The sequence below is a fragment of the Macaca nemestrina genome, chromosome 3, assembly GCF_043159975.1.
Source record: "Macaca nemestrina isolate mMacNem1 chromosome 3, mMacNem.hap1, whole genome shotgun sequence".
Taxonomy (NCBI): Eukaryota; Metazoa; Chordata; class Mammalia; order Primates; family Cercopithecidae; genus Macaca; species Macaca nemestrina.
In genome coordinates, this window is record NC_092127.1 from 5,198,698 (window position 1) to 5,226,164 (window position 27,467).

Consider the following 27,467-nt stretch of genomic DNA (forward strand, 5'->3'; position numbering starts at 1 on the left):
AGCTTGGCTGGTGAGCAATGCAATTCTGGGAAAGTGCAGGCTCTCTGTGTTCTTTCCTCTCTTGCAAACCATGGGCACCCTTGGGTCCCTTGGGGGTCACTGTGTTACATCTGCTTTTTATCTCTCTAGGCAGGAGCTGCTCAAGCCACATCTTACAACACTGAGGTAAGAGCAGAAGGTTGTGGAGTGCGCGGGCTGGGGTGTGTGCTAAGGCCCTGTGTGCTGGATTACTCCTTGTGTGTCTCATTGCTTATAGGAATTTTTTGTTTGTTTGTTTGTTTTTTGAGACAGGGTCTTACTGTGCCACCCAGGCTGGAGTGCAGTGGTGTGAACATAGCTCACTGCAACCTCGGACTCCTGACCTCAAGCAATCCTCCCGCCTCAGCCTTCCAGGTGCTTGAGATGAGAAATAGACTTTTTCTCCTTTAATAATTCATTATTTATCCCCTTGGGCTGTTTGTTCAAACCCACACAGGAGCAGGAACATTGCTTTCGATTGCCAAAGAAATGACATAATGATGCCAATGATCAAAATGTCAAGAACACAGTGTCTTGGGCTGAGATGGTGAAGGCAGCATTCAGGCAGTGGTGATCTGGGGTGATAGGAGTGGCTAGGCGGAGACTGAGGCCTCCCTTCTTGTAGGATTTGATGATGGAACAGAGCGGACCCTGCTGTGCATGATGTACCCAGGCTGTGTCAACTGCATTTGTGGCTTGTCCCATGACCCATTGCTCATTGCTATTATTATCTTGTTTTATTTCTGCTTTTGTTTGTTTGGGTAGGTGAAAAGGCAGGTAGGGTGATGAAGAGCAGAATGTTTCATTTTTATCAAGCATCACTTGATTCAAAACGTAGCCACTGAAAAGAAGCAATCGTTTTTGGCCTGCGTCTCTGAGGATAAGACAGTGTGTGGTGATGGCTGCAGCCCATGTGGGAGCTGGGCTCCCTGACACTGAGCTGCTCACCTAGTCCAGCCACCAGTGACGGCCCCTGGCTTTTGAGGTGTCTGTTCTCTCCTCTCTCACTCCACTGCCACTGGCTTCCAGGGATCTCCAGCCTGTACAGAAACTTCTCACTACTCTGCCCTCACCCTTTTAGCAGGCTCCTGATGCTACTGACTCCACCTCCCAGGCAAATCATTCTAATTTAATTCTTTACAAGTATTCTCCCTCCTGGAGTGCTGGGCTCCACCATGGGGACGAGCCAGGGCACATCACCCACAGCTTTCCAGACACCCGGGGCCCGAGGCCCGTCCTGCTGTGAGTGTGGCTCCTTCAGCCTTCTTCCTTCTTCGCCTGTGGGGAGTTAGACATTCGCGAACCTCGTACTCAATCCCTGCCTCTGTCACGGCCTGCTAAGTCAATAAGACATATCTGCATGTGTCAGAATATGTGCAAGCTTTTGACAGGATTCCAGTTTTTCCCCATGGAGCTTTTGGCAGATGAAGCGTGTGGCTCAACAGCTGGTCTGATGTCCCTTAACCTCCCCCACACCAGGACTGTCTCTGTCTCCACATTCCAGCATATCCGGGTCTCAGCTTTGACACAACCAGACACTGTTGCTGAAGTTTTTATGTTTATATGACAGAAGAAACTGTCACCGCCCCCCCACCGCACCCTCCCACCTGTTGTAGGAAAGGGCTCCAAGGTCTTGAGACCACATGCAGAGGATGGGAAAGCTGGCATTAAAGGGGAATGAAGTCCTGTGATTCCAGCAGCCACAGGAGGAGAACATCAGAAACCGAAAATTCCTGTGCCCAGGGATGGGGACCCGCTGACTTCAAGAGCAGAGCAGGTGTCTGGCTGGTGGAGGAAGTCCCAGTGTGGATTAACACTCTAGTGTCTCCAGAGAACATAACCGACATTTGTCTTTGGGAGATGTGTTTGAGTAGATCAGCTAGTGAAAAACCCAGCCGGCCTGCAGCCCTCCCGGCAGAGAGTGAAAAGGAAACCCGACTGGGGGATACCGCCCACCCTGGTCCCCAGAGAGCTGCGTTGTTTCCTCCCGCCCAGGCCTTTGGATCGGGCCACAGCAAGCGTCCCTGGGCACCTGGCCGAAGCTGGAAACCCGGGATGAGAGTGGAGGCCCTGGAAGGGAAGAAGAACTGAGGAGTGAGCTTGCCCTGTGAGAAGCGGTGGAGCTCTTCAGAGGATGGGGGTGAACTTACCAGACACCTGCGGAAATGGAGGCTGTGCTGGAGTGGGGGAGCCTGGATGAAAATCAGAGAACGAGAAGGCCGGGTTCAGAAGGGTGGGAAGGTCCCCGAGCGTCCCCCTCGAGGGGGATGAGGTCATCCGGGGCCACTAGGAGGACCAAGCCTTTAGCCAGAACCTCAGTATTTACCCTCCTGTGTTGTAATCCTGCCTTATTTTGGGTTTCTAAAAATTGCGGTAAGATGTACATAAGAGTTACCATTTTAACCATTTTCAAGTGTACAATTCAGTGGCAGTAAGCACATTCACGACATTGTGTAACCATCGCCCCACTGATTTCCAGAACTTTTTCATCATTCCAAACACAAACTCTGTACCCATTAAGCAATATTCCCCTTTCCCCTTAACCCCCGCAGCCCCTGGCGACCTCTGCTCTACTTTCTATGTCTTTGAATTTGACTAGGTATCTCAGAGAAAGGGAATCATATAATGGTTTTCCTTTTGCATTCGGCTTATTTCACTTAGCATGTTTTCAAGGTTCATTCACGGTGTAGAATATATCCAAATGGCACTCCTTTTAAAGGTTGAATAGTATTCCATTATACATAGACGCTACCTGACAGGCAATGAATGGGCTCGCTGCCATATGTGCATAGAAACCCATACTATGGCACTGGCTTTTTTTTTTTTTTTTTTTTTGGAGTAAGGATCTTGCTCTGTTGCTCAGGCTGGAGTGCAGTGGCATGATCTCGGCTCACTGCAACCTCCACCTCACAGGGTTTAAGCAATTCTCATGCCTCAGCCTCTCGAGTAGCTGGGACTACAGAGGCACTCCATTGTGCCTGGGTAATTTATATATTTTTAGTAGAGACGGGTTTCGCCATGTTGGCCAGGCTGGTCTCAAACTCCTGACCTCAGGTGATCCACCAGCCTCAGCCTCCCAAAGTGTTGGGATTACAGGCGTGAGCCACCGCGCCTGGCCTGATTTACAGTATTTGAAATCAAATCCATCCTCAGCGTTTCCCCAAGGGGATCAGAGCAGCGCACCTGGGAACATGCTTCCTTCAGGTGTGTTGCAGAAGCTTAGGTACTGACACGCTCTCTCCTGCTGCACTTAACACTGGAAACGACTGAAATGGTGAGCAACGTGCGATGGCTGGGAAATCACGGCCCATTTATACCAGCTTTCACCGGTAATGTCCTTCCAGATTTTTCAGTGAGATGGGCAAGAATTTCATGTTATAAAATTGAATACAAACAAAGCAGATGACAAAAGTCATATATAATGTTATACATTTGTAATACGTCTTAATACATCTCAGTAATACATAGTGCATCATGGTGAGATATATGTATATATATAAAAGCAGGAAAGAGATGTGTTAAGTATAGTTTGTCTCTGGAAGACGGGGTGAGGAATAGTTTTTGTCTTTTCTAAATTTTTCATAATTTTTTTACAGTAAGTGTACATTATTTGCATGATCAGAAAAGAAGCACTATACATGTAGAAGCCAGTAGGCATGCATGCGTATATCCAGCACTTTCCATCTGACCAGAGAATCCTGTGTCATCTCCTTACATTCATCTCTGGGTGGTCACCCATGTCAGGACCATGAGAGGCCCGTGAAAGAGCCAAAAAGAATCCTCAAAAAATATCTGCCCGCTAAATTCTCTGCGTGACTAGTCTCAGGAGGGAAAGGGTGGAATCTTGTTACCATATTAGCAAGAGTGGCTGTGCACACGCTGGCAGGGAAGAACTTCCCTATTATGACACTATTTTTCAAAACAGGCTTTTCCGTGCTTAATCTGTTTTGTGAAGGATCCTCTCTCTGCCCCTCCCCATCCTACAAAAAAGAAGACATTCGTTTTTATGTGTGTTAATGGTAATTCTGTTGGTAAGGCTAGGTCCTATTGCCTGGCCACAAATGGGAACCCATTTAAGACCTCTGTCCCTTGTGGTTCCATGGCCTGGGGATGCATAGGAAGGCAGTCGCCACACAGTACGGGAACAGAACCTGACGTGCTCACTCAGCTACTGGTTTACTTGGGTTAAAAAACATCATGGGCAGACAGGCTGGCCAAGTTGCTGTGTTCTCTTTGGATTCAATAGCAATATCACTTATTTTATCTATTTACTTATGCATATTGTATTTCACAAGAACAGGCTTCAAGATGGTTTACTAGCATTTGTTTGCTTTTATTTATCACATTTATAAGTATTGGTTTATCAAATTTTATACTGTAATAAGATGCTAAAAACAAACCAGAAGAAAAGAAAAGAAGAAGAAAAGGAGGCCAGGGGAAATTCGTGTGCAGAACCCCTGCTGTGAGACTTTGCAGAGTTACCAAGGTTGGATGGGAAACAGCTGGGAGCTTCCTGGTGGTTAAGGGGGATCCCAAACAGAGGGTCACCTTAGAGCTGATTCAGCGAGGAGAGGACCATGAACCAAGCACTCTTGCTTGATGGACTCTAACCATCTTAAAACACTGTCAACCAATAATTGAAAACTCACCCAGGGTCCAACAACAGCCATGTGCAGACACAATCTCCTGGGGTGGCTAGAGAGGACAGAGACATGTTCCAGCTGCCAGATTCATTGCTGCTATCTTCTGAGAAGCTGGGAGTCAACACCAGGAACTGAACAGTGCCCAGAAAACAGCAAACTAGGGTTGGGTCTTAAAAAGCCCTTGCCTAACTTTATAAAGTCTAAATGAGTTTTGGTTTTATCCTAAAATGTTGGTAAAACTCCTTAGCCTGGTATTCAAGGCCACCACAAGCCAACACCAACAAGTATCTATAGCCTTGGTCCCACTTCTCCACATTACCTGGCATTCCAGTTGAACACTGGCCTCAGGCTTGCTGTGCCTACTATTTGACACCCCTTCCTCTTCTTTGCACAATTCTTTCCTTTAACCTAGAATGATCTCCACAGTGATTTCCGTTCGCCCGCAATGATCTCCAGATGGGGTCATCTGGTGCCCAAGGGAAGCCCCACCTAGAAGAGAATGTTAGAGCATTCACAAGGATCTCTTCTTCTGATAAGAACACCAAAGTTCCTTGTGGGGTAACTAGTTTCTCTTCTATTTCCGTTTTCTCTTCTAGGAGGACAGCACATTGCACTCTCACCTCCTTTGCAGTTAAGTGTGAAATAGTGCCAATAGAGTGTGAAAGAAAAGAAAGAAGATGATTCACCTCCCAAAGAAGGCGATTCCCCACTGCTGTGTCCCTTCTATCAACTTGATTCAAAAAACCAAAATGGACCCGGGAACCATGTGTTGAAGACAGGAGAGCTCCAAAAGAGACTGGAGCCCTGAGTCACCACCTGGAGGAAAACTACCCACCCATCAGGAATTTATACTGTACAATTGGAAGTTTTTGGGTTACAGCAGCTACTTTAATTAAAACACCCAGAGACAAGAGTCATTATTGCACAAATTGGTTGCCTTTTTGTATGTTTGGGTCCTCTCTGTTCGATGAGACTGCACGTTCCTTTGAAACACGTCTATTTAAAATTCTTATATCCCCAGAGAGGTTGGCAGAGAGTATGCACAGAGTGAGCCTTCAGTAAATGTTGAGTAAATAAGCTCCTAAAGGATGAAACTGGGTCTTTGAAGTTTGTTCTGACCAGTACTTAGTATAGGATTTTGTGCTATTGGTCACTTTTCACAACGGTTCTTGCTATTAAGGAACTTGATATCCAATGTACTCACAGAGAGTAGAAATTCAGGGGAAACAAATAGAAGAGATATGTCCAAAAATCCATTTAACATTTCATTGACAGATATTTATCTCTTTAATCCTGGAAGCTGTTGCATGTAAGGGAAGGTTCAGTAGAACGAAAACAGGACTGCAAGCTGGGAGGAGATTTGGGGTCTCTTGGCCAACTCTGCCACAAATTGTGTTACCTTCAATTTCCCTGCTGGTAAAATGAAGTCAGTGGTCCCCAAAATGAAATTTGGACTAATGACAAATTAGCTAGCATTTGATTATACATCGATAGGTTCCCCATGTGATTTTAATGCACAAATCAGATTTGGGAACCATTAGGTAGGTGATCTTATCCTATGAGTCTATCTTTTTCAACATGGAAAAATTAATTTGTTTTGCTGACCGAAGGCTGTGTAACTTAGAACTGGAAAGAGACATAGAATCGAATAACCCATCTCTATGGGGCAAAAAAATTAAACACCTTTAGTTCGTCCAAAGATGAAATGGAAAAATAAACATGTTTTAAGATGATTTGGTAGAGAAAATATTTTCTTTGCCAGGATATTAGAGAATTTGTCAAGAGTTATTAAGCAGGAGAGTCAAAGGTTTCATTGCAGGAACTTAATAAATATTTGTTTATTAGCTGATTAATGTGCTGATCCAAGCAGAGAAGGAATTCTGTCTTTGTTTTAAAGCCAGGATTTCTAACTGCCCTTTCGGGATAAAAATGTGCTCTGTGTTCAGCTCAGCAACCTGAACTGTCTATTCCATTATTCAGATAAACACCAAAAGGGATTTAATGTATCCTCTGGCAACCGAAGATAATACTCTCAGGTCAAGCTTCCTTCAGGCAGATATTAATGGTTACTTTTAGCTAGTGAAAAATATTGCATAATTCATGCGCTGTGCTTGACAAAGTTGATCCAAACTCTGGGACCCTCAGGAATTTCAGGCAGAATTCCTTACTCTTTGAGGGTGTCTTCGTTCCCCACCCTGGGTGTTTATCATGCCTCTGAGTGAAACACAATGATGACAATGGCATAGCTTTTCAAAAAAGAAATGATCCAGAGTCCTTTCTAAAGTGCAGCAATCAGAACTATTGATTCTGAAATTGGACCATTTCCAGTGGTACCAAAGAAGTGGTATATTATAGAATTAGAATATGTCTTCTATTCAGCACACTCCAAATCACTCTCTATACAAACGTATTCAAATGTATTTTTATTCAACATATTCAGAATGTTCATCCTTCAAAAAGTGCTTCCCCCATTAGCCAGCCTCATGCAAGTCGGTTGTTCCCACCTTTATTCCACTGATATGGAGGTCATTTGAATGCTGTTTTCTCTGTTAAGATGCTGTCGTTTGAACAATACACTCACGTTTCATGCAAATTTGAATTATGCAAGTTTTAAAAAATGCTATGTAAAACAGCAATAAAATACTACTGGAGATTGCTCAATTTCAGAATGGGCAACATTTGAAATAGTCCAAATTCCTCCAAATTTGCATGATTTATCCAGAATGGCATAACAAATCCAGAGCATAGCCAGTGAAACTTACACCGTGTTTGGACCCTGGTCTGGTGGCTGTGCCACAGTTGTGGTAAACAGAAACCTCCACAGGGAAACCTCCATAGGCTTTGGTCAGTATGACGGGGAGTCGTACAATGAATCAAAGCAGATGTTTTCCTGAGGGATTTTTGTGGCTCTAGTGCAGTTTAAAAAAATTCATTGTGTTAATAATTTAATATTTTTGATATCCTATGAAAGTATCACATAAGCTTTTATAATATAGTGGCACGGAAAAAAAATGCTGTAAATTATTATACTCCATTCAGTATGACAGGGGAATGGTTCCAGGACCCCCAGCACCTTCTACCCCAGGATACCAACATCTGCGATGCTCAACTAACTGATAGAAAATGGTCTAAGATTTGCATAGAACCTACTTACATCTTCCTGTATACTTTTTTTTTTTTTTTTTGAGACAGAGTCTAGCTCTGTCTCCCAGGCTGGAGTGCAATGGCAAAATCTCAGTTCACTGTAGCCTTTGCCTGCTAGGTTCAAGCAATTTTCCTGTCTCAGCCTCCCGAGTAGCTGGGATTACAGGCACACGCCACCATGCCCAGCTATTTTTTTTTGTATTTTTAGTAGAGACGGGTTTCACCATGTTGACCAGACTCATCTCAAACTCCTGACCTCAAATGACCCACCCACCCCTGCTGGGGTTACAGGCGTAAGCCACCATACCCAGACCCTTCCCATATACTTTAAATCAACTCTAAATTACTTACAATATCTAATTCTATATTGAATTACTTAGGATTTATATTAATCCTAAGTAAATAGTCGTTATACTCTTTGGCGTAGGGAATAATGGCAAGAAAAAGCCTGTACGTGTTCAGTACAGACACAACCATCTTTTTTGTTTGTTTGTTTTTTGAATACTTTCCATCCATGGTTAGTTGAATCTGAGAATGTTGAACCCATGGATACTGAGGGCCAACTGTAGTATGAAGTGACATTAGATGTGATAGGTGAAGAAGGCCTGTCACTGGCCATGATCCACCTTGCCATTAATTTGGGAGAAAGACTCTGCAAAATAAAAGAGATTGTGCTAGGATGCATTTTGAAGCATCTTTAAAGCAAGTATACCATGAATGTAGATGTGGGCACTCTGGTAACATATTCCCTTCCTGTCTTGTGATTATCTATAGGAAAATTAGACTTAGATTAAGCACATCTTGGATGATGCCATTCTTCAGGAATGTGGCTGCCTTTAAACTATTTTTATGTGAATATAGTGCATGTGCTTCCTAGATTGCAATCTCAGAAGGAAGCGGAAACCATCTGCTGTTTTTATATCCCACACTCCAGTTAGCTAATGACAATAATGGTGACATTGTGACAGTAGTTTACTGTTTACAAAGTGCTTCTGTCTCAGTTCACCCATGTGACGACACTGCAAGGTGAGTTTTCTTGGTTTCTAAGTTTGACAGGCCAGGACCCAGAAGTATAGAGAGAGTCATTGATTTGTCTGGGTCACTCAGCAACAACTGGTGGGTAAGAAACTGGAGAATGGGAAACTACAGGCATCCGAATGGGAAGCTACAGGCATGAAATGAGAAGCTACAAGCATCCAAATGGGAAGCTAAAGGCATGGGATGGGAAGCTACATACAGGCATCTGAATGGGAAGCTACAGGCATGAGATGGAAGCTACAGGCATGGGATGGAAGCTACAGGCATGGGATGGAAGCTACAGGCATCTGAATGGACTCCTTGCATCTGTCTCCCTTTGAAGCCCTGCATCTGACTCTGTCTCTTCTGGGCACAGGCATGTCTGGCAACGTGGAGGATGAACACCTCTCACGCTGCCTCCCTGCTACATGATCTTTGACTGTGGTCCCACACTGGTTCCTCAGAGCATCAGTTCATTAGGGCGACTTATCTGGGGCTGGCTGGTGAGGAAGAAGGGTCCCTGGTGTGCATTGATGTTCACCGCATGGAAATATGTCCCTTGGGATGCAGAGAAGTGGAGGGGCACATTCCATATCAGAGCAGAACTGTCATAGCTACCAGTCCCTGAGGAAGCAGCAGGAAAAGCCAGGGGACCACGTTCTGTTTCCAGCCATAAGGAGTCATGAGATCATGGAAAGATCCTTTAACCTCTCCAGCCTTAATTTCCTCATTTGTAAAATAAGAACAGCGCTTGTCCAAGCCACCTCACAAGACGGTTATGAATGACGGGAATTCTTTCTTTCTAACACATGCCACGCTTGGGCAGGGCTGCCCTGGGACCTCCGGTGAGCCTGCAGGAGAGAAGCCTCCCCCCATCATGCCAACAGACCCTCCCCCCCAGCCCCCACACTCCCTGGCTGGCACACGTGGGACTTTGTTATTATTGTTGTTTTAAAAAATGGATTCGGCGTTTTGCATTTGAAGAATAAATAACAAATATTCCAACTGGTCAAAGAAACTGAAATACATATTTACAAGCCAACCTATTTTGTTAGTTTTTACAGATATAAAATTATGTCCCCTTTTGGTCTGTAAACTAAAATCTATACAATTATCTGAGTGTGAGGAATGAAATCAGTTTTAAGAAATTTACTTTTAGAGGCTGGGCACAGTGGCTCACTCCTGTAATCCCAGCACTTTTGGAGGTTGAGGTGGGTGGATCATTTGAGGTTAGGAGTTTGAGACCAGCCTGACCAACATGGCGAAACCCTGTCTCTACTAAAAATACAAAAATTAGCCAGGTGTGGTGGTGCCCACCTGTAATCCCAGCTACTTGGGAGTCTGAATGAGGAGAACCAATTGAGCCTGGGAGGCGGAGGCTGCAGTGAGCCAAGATCGTGCCACTGCACTCCAGCCTGGACAACAGAGTGAGACTCTGTCTCACACCAAAAAAACAAACAAACAAAAAAGAAAGAAAGAAAGAAAGAAATTTACTTTGGAAATGTCCAGAACAGGCAATTTAGATGAATTTATGAGGAATCTCTTTTACTTGACCCAAAGCTACCTAGGGTATAGCTTTACCAAACCAAGGAGATTTGGCAGGGCGTGTGTCCTTGTCCTCTGGAAAACAAAGAGTGGGTCTGTAAGCAACATGGGAGAGAAGGAGGCTGACTCGTACACACACACACGTACAACTCCAGGAAGGAGACACGTGGGAAACAGGAAAACAGTGGGAAACCCCCTTCTCCTCTTCTCAAACCTCCACCAGTACCCATTGCCCTTTGGTACCAGCCCTGCCCCTCCCTGGCTGCCTCTGGGGTGCATCGAATTTTGCCTGAGTTAATGTCTGTCAATGGTTCTATGCAGTCGGCTTTGCTCTGGGGAAAGACAGAAATAAGTCTTGTGTTGTGGTCTTTTGATTCTGACTGCTGGGAGTGCCACGCTGAAGGCGAATCTCAGGCGAGTCGTGGCTCCGGGAGAGTAGTGAGCACCCATTCCACAGAGCTGCTTTCCCTTCTCCTGGGCCTGAAGTTCCCCTGGGAGGCTCTTGGCTGGCAGCCCATGGCAGCCAAGCTTCTTTGTTCATGTTAGACACACCAGAATTCGACACAAGTCAAGAGTGTACAAGTGTATGTTTAGAGTCAGAGGGCTTTCCCTCTTACCCATTGCATAAATTAGTTTAAAAGAATCTTCGAACTGCAGATGTTCTAGTGTGTTTCTATGTCCATCCACCACCCCTACTTACCCCCTTTGGTATATAGACCTGTTCTGAGGTTGGGGAAGGAGGCTTCAGAAGGCCCTGTGACTTGCCCTAGGCCACTCAGACAATTGGTAGAAGAGCCGGGCCTGGAACCGGTTTTCTGCACCCTCCCATCTTGGGACATGGCTAGCATGACCTGATTCCCTGGTTATCCCTCGGGTGGGTCAGACTGTGCAGGTCAGAACTCAGATAAGGCACCTGGGGAACACACGGAGAGGCCTTTGCCAAGAGCAGTGCAGCCTGAGAAACAGAATGAAATCTTTGAATGTTGTGGCTGCAGAAAGAGGCGATGTAATTGACTGCTGTTGGAACCCAGGAAAGGAAGCTGGGAGCAGGCGATGTCGGAGATTGAGATGTTTGGTACCCAGGCCGCAGGCACTGGGCCCCATTTTCGGGAACAGGCCTCTTGCCCCTGGGAGGGCATCCAGCACTAAAATGCCAGAAGCTCAGTCCTACAGGGACTAAAGTGGTTGGCAAGAGACATAAATGGATATTCAAGTTTACGAAATAGGGCTGGAACCTCATGATTACGTCAAAGATGGGGCTCATGATGGGAGAGGGGGCAAAGCAAAACCACAGCGTCCAGAAAAAGGTGTCTGAGTGTCGGGCCAATCCCACTAGGGCCACAGATAGGGGCGGTCCCAGAGGCGAGACGGGGGTTGAGCTTGCAGATTTGGGATAGTTAAGGGATTGGTGCAGGGACAAAGGTGAAGGCTGCTGACTAGGCAGAACTTTGCACTGACTTTTAGCCCAGCGCTCTTTTCTGTTAAATATTTATCTATTAGAAGTTCTGCAAGGCTAAGACTTTTCACCCTTGTACCCTATTAAAAAAGGAGGGTAAAGAGATGTGAGGTTCTGACTCGCTTCTGCCAGTTTGGGGAAAGCAGTTGTATTTACCCAGATTGGGCAATCCCATATTGGATAACTCAAGCAAAGGAAAGTCATAGCCCATGGCCAAGCTCCCAGTTCTTCATAAATACCAGGAAAATGGGCTTTGAAAAGGTGTTACATAAGTCATCCTATTGAAAAGTCAGGTAGGAAGCACAATGTGCAATTCAGTCAGTAAGGCAGTTGCCACTAGACTCGTGGAGGAAAGAGGGAGATTGAGACTCCTATCGGAGGCAGGATAGAGAGGGGAGGAATACTAGTCTTACAGTCTGAAAACCTGGTTGATTCTGCCATCCCACTGCTCTGGGCAATGTCCTCATCTATAACATGGGGAGTACACATCCCAGAGAGGAATGAGAAGTAAATGAAATTGCATCTTTGCAAGAGCATTGAAAGAATTGCAGAGAATTATTCTCCTATAATGTATACCCACCACCCCTTTCCTCTTTCTTGGCTATTCAGATATTCTTGGCTGAGTCAAGGAATGAATACCCAGCTTGATTAGGCAGGTGTGGACTGAGGCTGGTGACCAACCCCATGGTCCCTCAGGAGCTTGGTGGCGAGTTCTTCTAGCAATAACTCACCTGTGTCTAATCCCACATTCACTCTCTGAGAGCAACAGAGAGAGGCTAGCGTTCTGCTGACTGTCCAGGCACTGAAATGATCATGGTCAAGTCATATCCAACTAACTCCTCTTTTTCTGTAGAAAATACTGTATTATAGAGTCGCACGTGCTCTTGTTGTAGAAGGGCGGTGAAAAACTGATGAAGAACATAGCTTTGCTGAATGAATATTTCCTCAGAGTTGGTTAATGTCAGTGTGATAGCCAGAGCGAGATCATTAGGTCTCTGTTTTTGGCCATGGTCAAACTGACAACTTAATGAGTAATGCAGAGAAAGCGCGCTGATCAGATCTATAAATGTGGGAAGAATACTTACAACCAAATAACAAATGCTAACTAAATAGATGATAAACAAAACCAAATAAATGCCCACAAGATTCTACTAATGATTTTCACACCTGGTTGCGCACTAGAATCAACAGGGAAACATATTTTTAAAATATTCATGCTTCTAATTTAGTTTCATTTCCCTGGGAATTAAAAAAACAAAAAGAGAGACAGAAAAATCACATTACTAGGATCCTTTCCCAGAGATTCTGAGTATGGGGCCAATCTGTGTGAAAATCATTTTAGAAGGGAGTAAAGGCAAAACAAAACCAAGATGCAAAGTGGTATACACTTTAGGATACTAAGTATATGAAAATACATATGCAGAACAAAGATGGTAAGAAAATATAAGAAACTGTTAACTGATTAACTCAGGATTAGCACACAGACTGATAATAAGTGACCTTACTTTCACTGTATTTTCCACATAAGCCTTCAATAGTCATAATGTCTTGCTTTTTAATCAAGGGAGAGAAGTTGATTTAAAAAAAAAAAAGATGTTGGAGTTGACTGACTACTCCGGTGAGCCAACTGTATAATGCTGGTTACTAAGAAAACCATCAGAATCATAGGCTGCCTGTCCATGAACATGGTAGCTACTTAAGGTCATGAATGACTCCATGGGCTTTGTGCTGAGCAGAACTCTCTGGAGTTGTGTTTGACTCTGAGGGTCACGTATGGACAGAGATATCATCCACCAGGAAACGAAGGGTCCGCAACACATCATGAGTCAAGAGCAAGAGGCTGGTTTGGAAAAGAGGAGACAGGGGCTGCAGCAACTCTCTGTCTATATCGGAAGTGCTTTACTGTAGAAGAAGGGGCAGGCATCCTCAGAAGCCATTCATCAGCAAGAACATGCTGGCCCAACCTAAGAAAGAGACTGAAAGAATAAACTGGTGCAGCAGCAGGGTAGGCTGCTTCCAAATGTATGAGGTTCCCCATTATGCAACGTGTAGTGCATGCTCTGAAACTTCATGTATTTGGTAGGAAAAACTTCTGTGTCCTATGTATTCATAAATGTATTGAGATGTTCATTTATTCAATAAATATTAATTGAGAAGATTGTGTGTTGCAAGAAAGTTGGAGTAAGTGCCTTTCCAAAGTTCTTTCTGATCAAATCATGCTTCTGCTTAGTTCAAAAGAAGTGTTGGGGCTCTGATATGATATTGACTGAAGGAAAGAACATCAAGCTTTTAAAGAATTAAAGTTAGTTTTATTCAGAAGTCTGACTCAGGACTATGGACTGAGGACCAGAGCCTAGGAGGAATCTTTCAGGGAGGTCAGACTCCTCCAAAGCAGTGTTTTAGTTCATAGTTTCCCATCAAACTTGTTCAGAAGTTACAGTCAAGCAGAAACACATCAAGGTTTGGATGGAAGAGTACATCCGATTCCAGGTCACAGAGGCATAATCGTTAACCACACCAGATGTTGTCTTGTATCTAGGAAAGGGCAAAGACCAGGGTCACTTAACTTTTCTGGGATACAGTGACCCAGGCAAGAGATGTAGGAGCCGTGTGCTCTACCCTGCTGTGTCTTCAAAGCGTCCCTCTGGAAAGCTACACTGGCCGCAGGGTCAGGGGCTTTGTGAAATGATGCTGGCCGGCATATTGAGAAAACGCAGCTTCTTACATTTGCTACTCTGTCTCACAACTATGTTTGTTCAAGAAAGTTTTATTAGGTGCTAATTGCCCAAGGGATAATTATTAGCATGTACCATGAATAGGTACAAGATTAAGGTTAATATGCACGGATTCCAAGCCTGCAAGGCTAAGGTCGTTGGTAGCAGTTACAGGAAACTCCGAGCAGTCCTGAGAATCCAGGCCCAATTCCAGACGGAGTCATTCAGCTTGACTGATCAGGCCAGGGGGCAAGACGGACCCAAGCAGGAGGTGAGCAGCCTTGAGAGGACCAATGAGAGGGGCTAAGGCCAGGAGATGGGGGTAAAGGCACTGAGAAAACCAACTGAATGAGGCCAGAAGAGAGCTGGACTCTTAAATTGGAGTGAGTGGAAACAGAGACAATGAAAAGGCTGGGAAAACGATCAGATTTTCTCACAGAGCACCCCTCCCCATCCGCGCCTCCCCTCACTCCCCATATCTGGCCGGCACTGCAGCCCCAACCCCTACTCCTCCACTCCTCCACTGCAAAGACCTGATCAGCAGTGAGCTTCCTGGCACGTCTCGCATTGTTCCACGGTCAGTATAGAAACGGCATCTTCATCTTTTTCACTAACACTTCCCCAAGCTCTTATTTCTTGATTGAAACACACACAAACACACACACACACACACACACACACACACACACAGCTTTTTTGAAACTCAAGATCCAAGAAAAGATGTTCTCATGTTGATCAGCCCATTAAACCAAGGCCAAGAGTTTAGAATGAGGCTCCACATGGAATTCCCGTAGCTCCTTTGTGACTCCCCCATAGAAACTCTCTCATCCCTAACTGACCCTGGGACATATCAATTACCCCCCACCGTGGGGCAGGTATCTCAAGCTGGACATGATCCTGTGGCATTGGCCAAAGCCTGGAGCCAAGGAACTGACCATGCTCAAATTACCATGGTCCAGCACAGGAACCAGAGAAGATTCCAGTGGACCTTTTCTGGGAAGGTGACATTTTTTCCCTGGCATGGTTGCTATGTCTGGCACTATGCTGTCTGTTATATATATATGTACTAATTCTTACAAAACCCTTGAAGAGTATGCCATTTTAGAGATCAGTGAGATGAGACTGATAGAAGTGAAATGAGTTACTTTGTATTGCCAGGTAGTGGAGTCAGCATTCAAGCCCAAATCTGCTCGAGAGCAAAGCTCATGCTGCTTATACAACACCACACAACCTTCCTCAGAGCAATGCTATTCATCAGCTGCATCTGGAGAACAGGGCCATGAGCCAGAGCAGAAGAACCAAAGTCCCACAGCCCATTAGATCAAGGCCGAGAGTGGAGTACTGACAACTTACACCCTTTCTTCCCTCCTTTCCCTCCCCTCCTCCCTCCTGTTCCTTTACCGGTGCAGGAGGGATGAGACCCCTGGGAGGTGAGAGAAGCTTGGGCTGGGTCTGGAGGTGCACCTGGAAAGCAAGGCTCTGTAGATCAAACAAGCAAACCAGAGCTGCGACTTCACAAGGAGTCACTGAACACGGACCAAGTACCCAGTGCAGACAGCTTACATCTTCATTAGAGAATCGCAGAGTTGCCCCAAATTGTTAAGTAACACTCAGGGCTGTTTGCAACCAAGCCCTGAAGGAGGCTCCAGACAGCCAGGATTCAGTCAGGGCTGAGGTCAGAGGAGAGCAGTGTGGGTAAAGGCAGCTGAGAAAGACCCCGAGGGACCCACAGTCACCCACAGTCACCCACTGGACTTCTGCCTCTGCAGTCTCTGGATCAGAGTGTTTGTTGAATGACAAATAGAAAATCGAGGTGGTTTGAATTCAGATGGAAAGAAATGAATTGAGATGACATTCTTAGAAAGAGAAAAAATATCAGATAAGTCATAGGGGCGCAAATAAGTGGGGAGAGGGAGGAAAACTGCCATGGCTCATAGTGGGAAGAAGTGGGGGATCACATGGGGTAGCTGCGTGGGACTGATGAACGCAGGGCCATGAGGGCCTAACAAGCAGCTGTTTTGTCCTATAGGCACAATCTACTCACAGGCACTCTGGCATCTCCATATGAGTGTCTAATAAGCATCCTGAACTTCACTGGTTCTAAACTGAGCCCCAAATCCCAGGTTTTTACATCTTGGGATGCATCGATGGCTGCTGCATCCTCCCACTTGCCAGGCCAAAAATCTTGGAGTCAGTCTTGACCCCTCCCTTTCTTTCATAAACTGAGTTTAATCTGTTAGGGAAAAAGATTAGCTCTACCTTCCCAATATGCCTAGATTCTAAAATGCATCCCCTTTTCCCCACGCCCACTCTCCACCCTGGTGCAGTCTCCACTCCTCCTGCCCAGCTCACCACTGTGGTCTCCGCTCCTCCTGCCCAACTCACCACTGTGGTTCTTGGGTTGACTGCCCTGCTTGCATCCTTGTGGCCTGGAGTCTGCTCTCCATGCAGTTGCCACAGGCATTATTTTTAAAATGCAAGTCAGATCATATCACTCTGTCTTAGTCCATTTTGTGTTGCTACAAAGAAATACCTGAGATTGGGTAATTTATAAAGAAAAGAGGTTTATTTGGCTAACAGTTCTGCAGGCTGCACAGGAAGCATGTCACTGACATCTGCTTCTGGGAAGGGTCTCAGGAAACTTCCATTCGTGGTGGGAGGAGAAGAGGGGCCAGCATCTCACATGGTGAGAGAGCAGAAATAGACAGGAGGGGTGCCATGCCCTTTTTAACAACCAGCTCTTGCGTGAACTAATAGAGTGAGAATTCACTCACTACTTTGAGAATAGCACCAAGATATTCATGAGCGATCCACCCACCACAAGCCAAACACCTCCCACCAGGCCCCACCACCAACACTGGGGATCACATTTTAACATGAGACTTGGTGGGCCGAACTAATCGTATCCAAACCATGGCATGCTCCCTCACTCAAAGCCCATCCTTGCTGCCATTTCTCTCAGAGTGAAAGGCCAACATCCTTCTGATGTCCTGCAAGGCCCATGGTCTGTGCACCTACCTCCACGCTGCACCTCCCCAGCCTTCCTCCTGCCGCCCTCGCCCCACTTGCTCCCTCTGTCCAGCAATACTGGCCTCCTTGCTGGTCCTCAGCTGCTCCGGGCATGCGCCAACCTCAGGGCCTTCATGATTACTGTTCCTCTGCTGGGAATACACTTCCCCAGGTACTCCCAACGGCTTCCTCACCCGTCCTCCAGGTCTTTACTCCAATGCCATGTCTTTGGTCAGCTCTTCTCTCACCCCCTGGCCTAACACTGGGTTACTCTTCTCCCTTGGCACTCTTATGCTTCCTTCCTTGCTTTTTCTTCATAGTATGTATTATAATCTGACATAAATACATATTTAACATACGTCGATCTTCCACAACTAGTATGCAGCTCCATGAGGATCGGATCTTTTGTCTGCTTTGCTTGTTGATGTATCTGGCTCCTAGAATAGTGCCTAACATATAGTAGGCATGCAATCAATCTGCAATGAATTAATAAGCGAATGAGAGAGAACTTGGTTCAGGGAATATTGAAAGTAAATAAAAAGAACAACAATAATAACAATCATACTACTTTTAAATTTAAGTTACTATCTGCTCAGTTTTTTTTTTTTTTTTTTTGAGATGGGGTTTTTTGCTCTTGTTGCCCAGGTTGGAGTGCAATGGTGCGATCTCGGCTCACTGCAACCTCTGCCTCCTGGTTTCAAGCAATTCTCCTGCCTCAGCCTTTTGAGTAGCTGGGATTACAGGCATGCATCTCCATGCCCGGCTAATTTTTGTATTTGTAGTAGAGACAGGGTTTCTCCGTGTTGGTCAGGCTGGTCTCGAACTCCCAATCTCAGGTGACCTGCCCGCCTCGGCCTCCCAAATTGCTGGGATGACAGGTGTGAGCCACCGCGCCCAGCCACTATCTGCTCAGTTCTTTAAACTCCACTCTGGTTGAGGAAGCCTCCCCTTGGCTGCATTTCATTATTGATCTTCTCCCTGTCAGGTGGGGGTTTTGTGGATTAGTTGACAGAGAAGGGGTTTCAGATGATATTATGGGTTACATTATGTTCACTCCAAAGGATGCAAAGTCCTAGCCCCCAGTACCTCAGAATATGACCTTATTTGGAAATGGACTCTTTACAGAGGTCATCAAGTTAAAACGAGGTCATGAGGGTGAGCCCTAACCCAATGTGATTGGTGTCTTCATGAAAAGGGGCAACGTGGGCACAGGCAGACGTGCACAGAGGGAAGCTGAGGTGAAGACACGCACAGGGAGGAGGCGACTGGGGAAGGTGCAGGTAGAGGCTGGAGCTCTGTGACTGCAGCCACGGAATTCCTGGGGCCACTGGATGCTGCAAGCAGCATGGAGCAGGCTCCCCCTCACAGCTCTGGGGAGGAATCAACCCCCCCTGCCCACACCTGAACTATCCTGGACTTCCAACCTCCAGGAACGAGAGACACAAATTTTCCATTATTTAAGCCTCCCAGTTCGTGGTTCTTGGTTACAGTGACCCTAGGAAACTAACACAGTTGGGAAGCTTCCTCTTCACCAGGTAGTCAGCCTGACTTGGGTAAAAAAGAGAAACCCAGACCTCACGTTGCACTGATGCCAATGGATGGGATGTGGAGGTGAACTGGGGTACATATGGCAGGACATGGGCCCGCTGGGGAAGGGTGGAGGAGCTAAGGATGGCTGGCAGGGCGGACAAGGATTTCTGACTTCCGCCTTGGCCATGGCCATGCCCTGTTGTGTTGGCAAATCACTCCACCGTTGGTACCTCTCTGCCGTCACTTGCAAAGTGAGTTTTTGAGTGGGTGTTGTTCCATGGTTCAGTGGCATGCTAAGAGGTCTGGACATCTGCAAAAGGCAAGAGGAAACAATATCTGATGAACAGTGACCATGAAAACATTTTCCAAATTATGATTAATTTGCAGAGCCCAATTCCACAGTTTACAAACTTTTCATGTTCCCCTTGACTGGTGTTTCCTCATTTATTTCTAGCCTGGGTGGATGTCACTGATAAAGTGAGTGTAAGATGACGTCAGTGCTTCAGGAGGGTGAGAGGCCGTGAGTGGCAACTATAAAATTAAGCTAGCTGCAGCCTGTTAATGTCCAATTCAAAAGCAGACGTGGAAAAAAAAATCACAAAAAGGAGGAGGCCCAAAGAAAGACATTTTTGATCTCTTAGAGAATAGGTCTGCGCAGACGGGCCCCAAATCATATACAATTGGCGAGCTTCTTGTCAACTCTGCCACTTCGGTCCTGGTGGAATTATATGTCAGTTGCATAAACTGCTGTAATTATTGGGTTGGCAAAAATTATACCCAGAGAGAAACTCTAGTGTCCTGTGGGAGTTATATCTCTGAAATACTCTGATTTGGAAACAATTAACTGCCTCCAACATCTGTCCCCACAGTCTGCAGTCACCTCGGCATTGTAGCAGCCCAAAGGGGAGTGTTCCCCTCCCTGCAAAGTAGGGGTGACAGGATTCAAGGAGATGGTGCCAGCTTAACCTGGGCAAGATACAGCTATGGTTTAAGGGAAGCAGGGACCTTTGAGGTTATCTATGCAACCTTCCAGTCCATTCAGGAAATTAGAATATGAGCAAATGGAAGGATTTTTCATTGATTCATTCGACAAATCATTATGGGAACTTACCGTTTTCCAGGTGCTAGACACTGGACATTTGCTTCACTAAACTTGCTTTACTAAGTTTATAATTTCAGACGAAAAGCTGGAAAATACAATAAGAACTGTGAAGGAAACAGAAAATCACAAGGGCACTGAACTCTGATAGAGCGACCAGCTTTGATAGAGACTTCTGTGAAAGGCGAGGCTGAGACGTGCAAAGTGAGGAGGAGCTGGCCACGGGAAGATGGAGAGCAAGGCCAGTCCACGTGGAGGGAACAGTATGTGCCAAGGCCCTGAGATGGAAAATTAAATGTCTGCTTCCAAAGGAGAGGGAGATACTGGGAAAACAAATCCACAAGTAGAACAAAGAAGTAGGCATCTAGGAGGAGCCATAGACAACAACTTGCCAAACACCATTAGTTTATATTTTCGAAAGTATAGACTGGGCATAGTGGCTCACGCCTGTAATCCCAGCACTCTGGGAGGCCAAGGCAGGAGGATCACTTGAGCCCAGGAGTTTGAGACCAGCCTGGGCAACATAGTAAGACCCTGTCTCTACAAAAAAATTTAAAAATTAGCCAGGAGTGGTGGTGCATGCCTGTAATCCCAGGTACTTGGGAGACTGAGGCGGGAGGATCGCTTGAGCCTAGGAGGTCAAAGCTGCAGTAATTCATGATAGCACCACTGAACTCCAACCTGGGTGACAGAGCAAGACCCCCATCTCAAAAATTAAAAAAAAAAAAAAAGTTTAGAGAGGCTCATTTTCGTCCCTAAAGTCTCACAGCAAGCCAGTGGAAGAGGGTGACTGGAACGCAGAGCTCTGGGCTACTCCATATCATTACCTCCTTACCTTCTCTCTCTTCTTACTATATTCATCATGTTGTACAATAGACCTCTTGAATTATTCCTCCTGTATAACTGAAAATTTATATCATCAAAGTATTTTCCTAAATGGTACTTCTGTTCTTAACAGGACTTCTGCTATTGGATTAATTTTTGCCCCTGCTGGCCAGGGGCAGTGGCTCACCACTGCCTATAATTCCAGCACTTTGGGAGGCTGAGGCAGATGGATCACTTGGGGTCAGGAGTTCGAGACCAGCCTGGCCAACATGCTGAAGCTCTGTCTCTACTAAAAATGCAAAAACGAACTAGGTGTGGCGGCATGCACCTGTAGTCCCAGCTACTCAGGAGGCTGAGGCAGAAGAATTGCTTGAACCCAGCTGGCGGAGGTTGCAGTGAGCCGAGATCTCACCACTGCACTCCAGCCTGGGCAACAGAGAGGGACACAGTCTTAAAAAAAAAAAAAAAAAAAAAAAAAAAAAATTCCCTGCCTTACAAACTATGAAGACTTTTTCAAAGGAAATATGCTGATTTTTTTTTCTATTAGGCCCCATCTGTCTTCATGATGCCATGCCTGCCTCACACCTCCACCTTCTCCTAGAGAAAATGTGCTTTACACATGCAACATGATGAACCAAGCCCTCTCTGTAACCAAGCAGAACAATTTGAGTTTAATCCTATTATTGTTTTTCCAAAATATTGGAAACCCTGTATGTTACACAAGTGAACTACAGATTTGGAAGGAATGTAAGCGGTCATTTCATTTTATTTTATTGCATTCATTCATTCATTCATTTGTTTGCTCATTCAACTGGCCGGTGATCCGTGAGGGAAGTGCAGTGCCCAGAGCACGGCTACTTCCCTGGTGACTGCACTTTTCCACTCTGTGCTGGCATCCTGTGAGCTTGTCTGTACCCTTCGTGAGACCAGGAGCTCCATGGGAGGCACTCATGTATCCTGAGCACCAGAGGGTCCCCAGTGCTTAGCGGAGTACTCCATTAATATTTGCTGAAAGTCAAATGAATGGCTGAATGGATGGATGAATAAGTAAAGGTTGAATATCCTCGGCTCTTAATTAGAAAATTTGCCTGTGAGAAGGTAGATGTGTAGTGATGCACGCTCCAGTTTTGTCTTCAAGCACTGTCAGTAGGGAGTTTGGATACCATTAAATGCTCATCCACCGTGAGGGGCCATTAAAATCCAGCAACAAATTTTACGTTGACCGTGGTCCTCCCAACACTTTCTAAATGTCCTATTGTTCCCAATAGGTAATACATGTGCATTATTCCAAAGTCAAAGCAATACAACAAGATGCACTTTGGGAAGTCCCCAGCTACTCTATCCCCCAAGCCCTATCCCTCACCCCCTCTACATAGAGTGACTATGGGAACTTGTTTGTCTGGAATGGTTCCAAGCTACATCTGTTGTCTTGTGATAAATATTAATAATTTGATTGGGCGCGGTGGCTCATACCTGTAATCCCAGCACTTTGGGAGGCCGAGGCGGGTGGGTTACCTGAGGTTGGGAGTTCGAGACCAGCCTGGCCAACATGGTGAAATGTTGTCTCTACTAAAAACGCAAAAAATTAGTCAGGTGTGGTGGTGGGCGCCTGTAATCCCAGCTACTTGGGAGGCTGAGGCAGGAGAATCGATTGAACCCAGGAGGCAGAAGTTGCAGTGAGCCAAGATCACACCACTGCACTCCAGCCTGGGCAACAGAGTAAGACTCTGTCTAAAAAAAAAATTAACACTGACCCTCTCGCTCTCAAAACTATTCCATTTAGGCAAAAATAATATGTTTACCCTATCTATAGTTAACCACTTTCACCACTTCCTTCAAGCTTTTCTTGATGCAGAATCAAGCAAAGAGGAATATAGATTTCTATTTCCCCTCTTATGTATTTTTTAAAAAAATTTTTTTATTATACTTTAATCTTATGTATTCTTTTCAGCACCTGGCTTTTCTTCCTAACAACAGGGAACCCTTTTTATAGAGATGATCCTCATCTTTTCTTTCTTGTGTCCTTTCTTTTTTTCTTGCAGCTGCATGGCACGTAGATGACTATGGCTTTTTAACCAGTCTCCTATTGATGGACAATTTGGTTATTTCCAATTGTTTTTTATTACAAGTACTATATCAATGCCATTCGTTTACATGTGTGGAGTTGTACCTATAGAAAAATACTCAGGGCCGGGCGCGGTGGCTCAAGCCTGTAATCCCAGCACTTTGGGAGGCCGAGACGGGCGGATCACGAGGTCAGGAGATTGAGACCATCCTGGCTAACACGGTGAAACCCCGTCTCCACTAAAAATACAAAAAAATTAGCCGGGCGTGGTGGCGGCGCCTGTAGTCCCAGCTACTCGGGAGGCTGAGGCAGGAGAATGGCGGGAACCCGGGAGGCGGAGCTTGCAGTGAGCCGAGATCGCGCCACTGCACTCCGGCCTGGGAGACAGAGTGAGACTCCGCCTCAAAAAAAAAAAAAAAAAAAAAAGAAAAATACTCAGAAGTAGGATTGCTGGGTCAAATACAAGTGTGTCTGTAATTTTGAAAGATATTGCCAAATCTCTCTTCATTGAAGTCGTGAGGTTCTGCAGTCCTAAAACAAGATATGAGACATCATGTTTTCCTATAACTTTGCTCTTTTTTTTTTTTTTTCTTTTGAGATGGAGTCTCATTCAGTCACCCAGGCTGGAGTACAGTGGCACTATCTTGGCTCACTGCAACCTCTGCCTCCCGGGTTCAAGTGATTCTCCTGCCTCAGCCTCCCGAGTAACTGGGACTATAGGCACCCGCCACCACGCCAGGCTGATTTTTGTTTGTTTGTTGTTTTTTTTAGTAGAGATGGGGTCTCGCCATGTTGACCAGGCTGGTCTTTAACTCCTGACCTCAGGTGATCCGCCTACCTCGGCCTCCCATAACTCTTAAATGTCTCACAGACTGCATGACTTCTTCCAAAATGTGAAACTATATCCCAGAGGTGAACACCGTTGGCTTGTTCTTTTCCCCAAACTAGACTTGGCTCCCTAAACCTGGCAAAGACGTGGTAGTACATTGTTTATTCCAATAGTGATATAATTTTATGATTTTTTTCAAAAATGTTCTTTATATCAGACACTTTCATCAACTTTCAGTAAAAAAAGTTCAGTAAAATAAGAACTTTCAGTATTTTCCTATCTTTTTTTTTTTTTTAAATGATTAACGGTTTTTCTATGAAGCCACCTAACAACCTGGTTGCTGACTGGTGGTGCTTCTTTAGTTTGATGCATAAAAAGGATCGTTAGGAGCTATGGAAGACTGTCTTGTCAATAGATCTGTTGTAATTCGGCAGGTAGCATTCGGTAAGTACTCACCTGTTGTTATACTTTTCAGACTCTTCAGGCTAATGAGGTAAGTTGGGTGAATTGCCCACATACTGCTGTGCTACAAATGAAGCTACATCATTTAACTCATTACTGAAGCATTTCTCGAACTGTGGTCCGTAGGCCACCTGTATCTAAGTCATCTGAAGTGCTTGTTAAGAGGGTAGGTTCCTGGACTGCACTTCATATCTACTCAGTTTCTCTCTGCCAGTCTCTTCACATGTTATTGTTCTGATCATTCCCACTGGTAATCATAGAACGGAAAGTCATGTGCAGGACAGCAGACTGGTGATCTGTAGGGCACTCCTAGCTCTTCTCACGGATTTTTAGAGAGCATTGTTTTCTTTCTTTCTTCCTTTCTTCCTTCCTTTCTTTTTCTTTCCTTCTTTCTTTTTTTCTTTCTCTTTCTTTCTTTCTTTCCTTCATTCATTCTTTCTTTCTTTTCTTTTTCTTTTGTTTCTGTCTCACAGTTTGTAAAGAATGTTTTATGGGCTGGGTACAGTGGCTCACACCTGTACTGCTGGTGCTTTGAGAGGCCAAGGCAGGAGGATCACTTGAGGCCAGGGGTTCGAGACCAGCCTGGTCAACATAACCAGACCCCATCTCTACAAAAGAATTAAAAATTAGCAGGGTGTGGTGGTACATGCCTGTAGTCCCAGCTACTTGGGAGGATTGCTTGTGCCCAAGAATTCAAGGCTGCAGTGAGTTACGATCACACACCACTGCATTCCAGCCTGGGTGACAGAGCAAGACCCTTCTCTTAAATTTTTTTTTAATGTTTTATTACAAAAATTTTCAAACATATGTGAAAGTAGAAAGAATAGTACAATAACCTCCATGTATCCATTATCAACTTTTTCTTTTCTTTTTCTTTTTTTTTTTTTTTTGAGACAGAGTCTTGCTCTGTCACCCAGGCTGGAGTGCAGTGGTACGATCTCGGCTCACTGCAACCTCTGCCTCCTGGGTTCAAGCAATTCTTTCAACCTTAGCCTCTTGAGTAGCTGGAACTACAAGCATGCGCCACCACACCTGGCTAATTTTTTTGTGTGTTTTTTTAGAGAGGGGGTTTCACCATATTGACCAGGCTGGTCTCGAACTCCTCACCTCGTGATCCACCCGCCTCGGCCTCCCAAAGTGCTGGGATTACAGGTGTGAGCCACCGCACCTGGCCCCATTATTAACTTTAATAATTATCAACTCATGACTAATTTCGTTTCATCTATATCCCCACCAATGTCCCCCAACTGCCTGGAAATGCCAGACATCATTTTTTCCATCTGAAATCTATTGTAGTATGTATCTAGAATTCTTCCTGCTCCAAAGGAGGAGCAGCTGAGAGGGGGATGAGGCCCCCCCCGGGCAGGTGGAGAGAGCTTATCTTGGAAGAAGGATGGCCCAGCTGGGTGTCTGGTGCATGTCCTCTGGGCTGTGTTATTCTGCTGTGAGGGGCTGCGCCAGGCACATTCTGAGGTCCTACCTGCCTCTAAAATGCAGGTTCTGTCCTGTCCCCTGAAGGGACCGTCCCTGCTTAGTTGTTATAGTTTGAATACTTGCCAGACTTTCCTCACACATTAGTAGGTATAGCTTCTGAATTTCACCAGCATTTTGCCCTCATTCCCTATGTAAGCACTTAAATTCCTAAAAGCACCCTCAGAATGACACAGTCCCACAGTCCCCCTCCAAATCCTGCTGAATCGGAAGTAGATATTTTCTTCCCTTTTTAAAGAAACACATGGCCATATGCAATATAATAATTTCTGTTTTTATAGAGAAAACCCAAGCACATTATTAACTGTGACACCAAATATTATTTTTGATTTTATAGCCATGATAAACTACCATCTGTAATTCCCGAAAAACCTGAAAAGCTTTCTGACCTAGCTGAGCCAGGGGGCAGAATAGAGTGTGGTGAAACTGAAAAGTTTGAAAGCACTGAAAGTACTTCGAACAGATGCTCAGATATTCACATAGATAACAGAGAAAATAAGGAGATAGCAAGAATAAAGCACACCAAAACTGCAGGCACTACAAAAGAACTCTTTCAATCATTTCGGAGTCACATTTCATACTACATTGTCAGAGGTGATGTTGGAAGATTAAGCTCTTGACTGCTCTTTGGCCCATGTATCCAAGGGTTTCTTGCTCTTGGAACTGCTTTTCATGAAATTGGCAACCTCACATTTTGATTTCTACAGATTCTTTTTACTGCAACAAATTTCCCTTAGCCAAGATCTTTCATCACAAGGTGAACTCTGCCTAAAGGAGATCTATTTCCTCAGGCTTAAGACACCACTGATGTCTTGTGAAAGATCACGTTTTCAGAGCAAGAAGCAGAGTTGGACACAAAGCTCAGGCTTCTCAGCCTGGCCAGTGCCTTGCTGTGTGACCACCCAGGCTCCTGGCTTTAAGACCGCTTGGTGGAGGCCAGTTGAACAAAATCAATCACTGTTATCAGGCATCCTGGAAAAAAGAGGAGGCACTGGGTTCCATTTTGTTGTTGTTATAACGTTCTTGATCAGCCTAGAGTTCAAAACCATCCACAAAAGATGTGTATAACATGAGAAAATTAAATGTCCAAGAATGCAGATTGGACTGGGTTGTTATAAAGTTATAAAATAGAAACCTCTGAAGTCATAAAAAATCACAAGTTAGAGCTACATTTATTGGCATTAAAATATTCCATAGTACATTTTATTTTCTTTGGTGTGTATTTTTATCTGTTTTTTCCCTCTCTTTGCAATGACAGATGCTACCACCAACTATCGCGAACATCAGAACAGTCACATACTCTATTGCACTGCGATCTAAATAGACACTAGGATTCTGAGAAGGTGAGTGTTCCTGCTAACAGTTTCAGTAAAACGGTACAAGGAAAACTGATGACTCCTTTAATGATATCAAACTCAGAGGTCATGATGGAGATCAAATCTCCCTTAGGGAAAAGGTAGCTGGCCTGTGCAGTTGCAAATCTGACCCTTGGATAGTCACTGTCATCCTTGGAGGAGTCCATGGAGGGAATATTTCCTTATTCTCACTAAACAGTCTTGATGGAAAAGTGAAATCAGTGCAGCTGGAAAGTTAGAAAGAAGATGATAAAATGCCCATTAA

General features: G+C 45.0%; 1 long non-coding RNA gene across 1 annotated transcript; it reads left to right on the top strand.

Moving 5' to 3' along the window:
- Positions 1 to 223: 223 nt before the first annotated feature.
- Positions 224 to 5,578, top strand: LOC105466574 (uncharacterized). The gene is made up of 2 exons (XR_978276.2): positions 224 to 393; positions 5,258 to 5,578. It is a non-coding gene; the product is annotated as an uncharacterized lncRNA (long non-coding RNA).
- Positions 5,579 to 27,467: the final 21,889 nt, after the last annotated feature.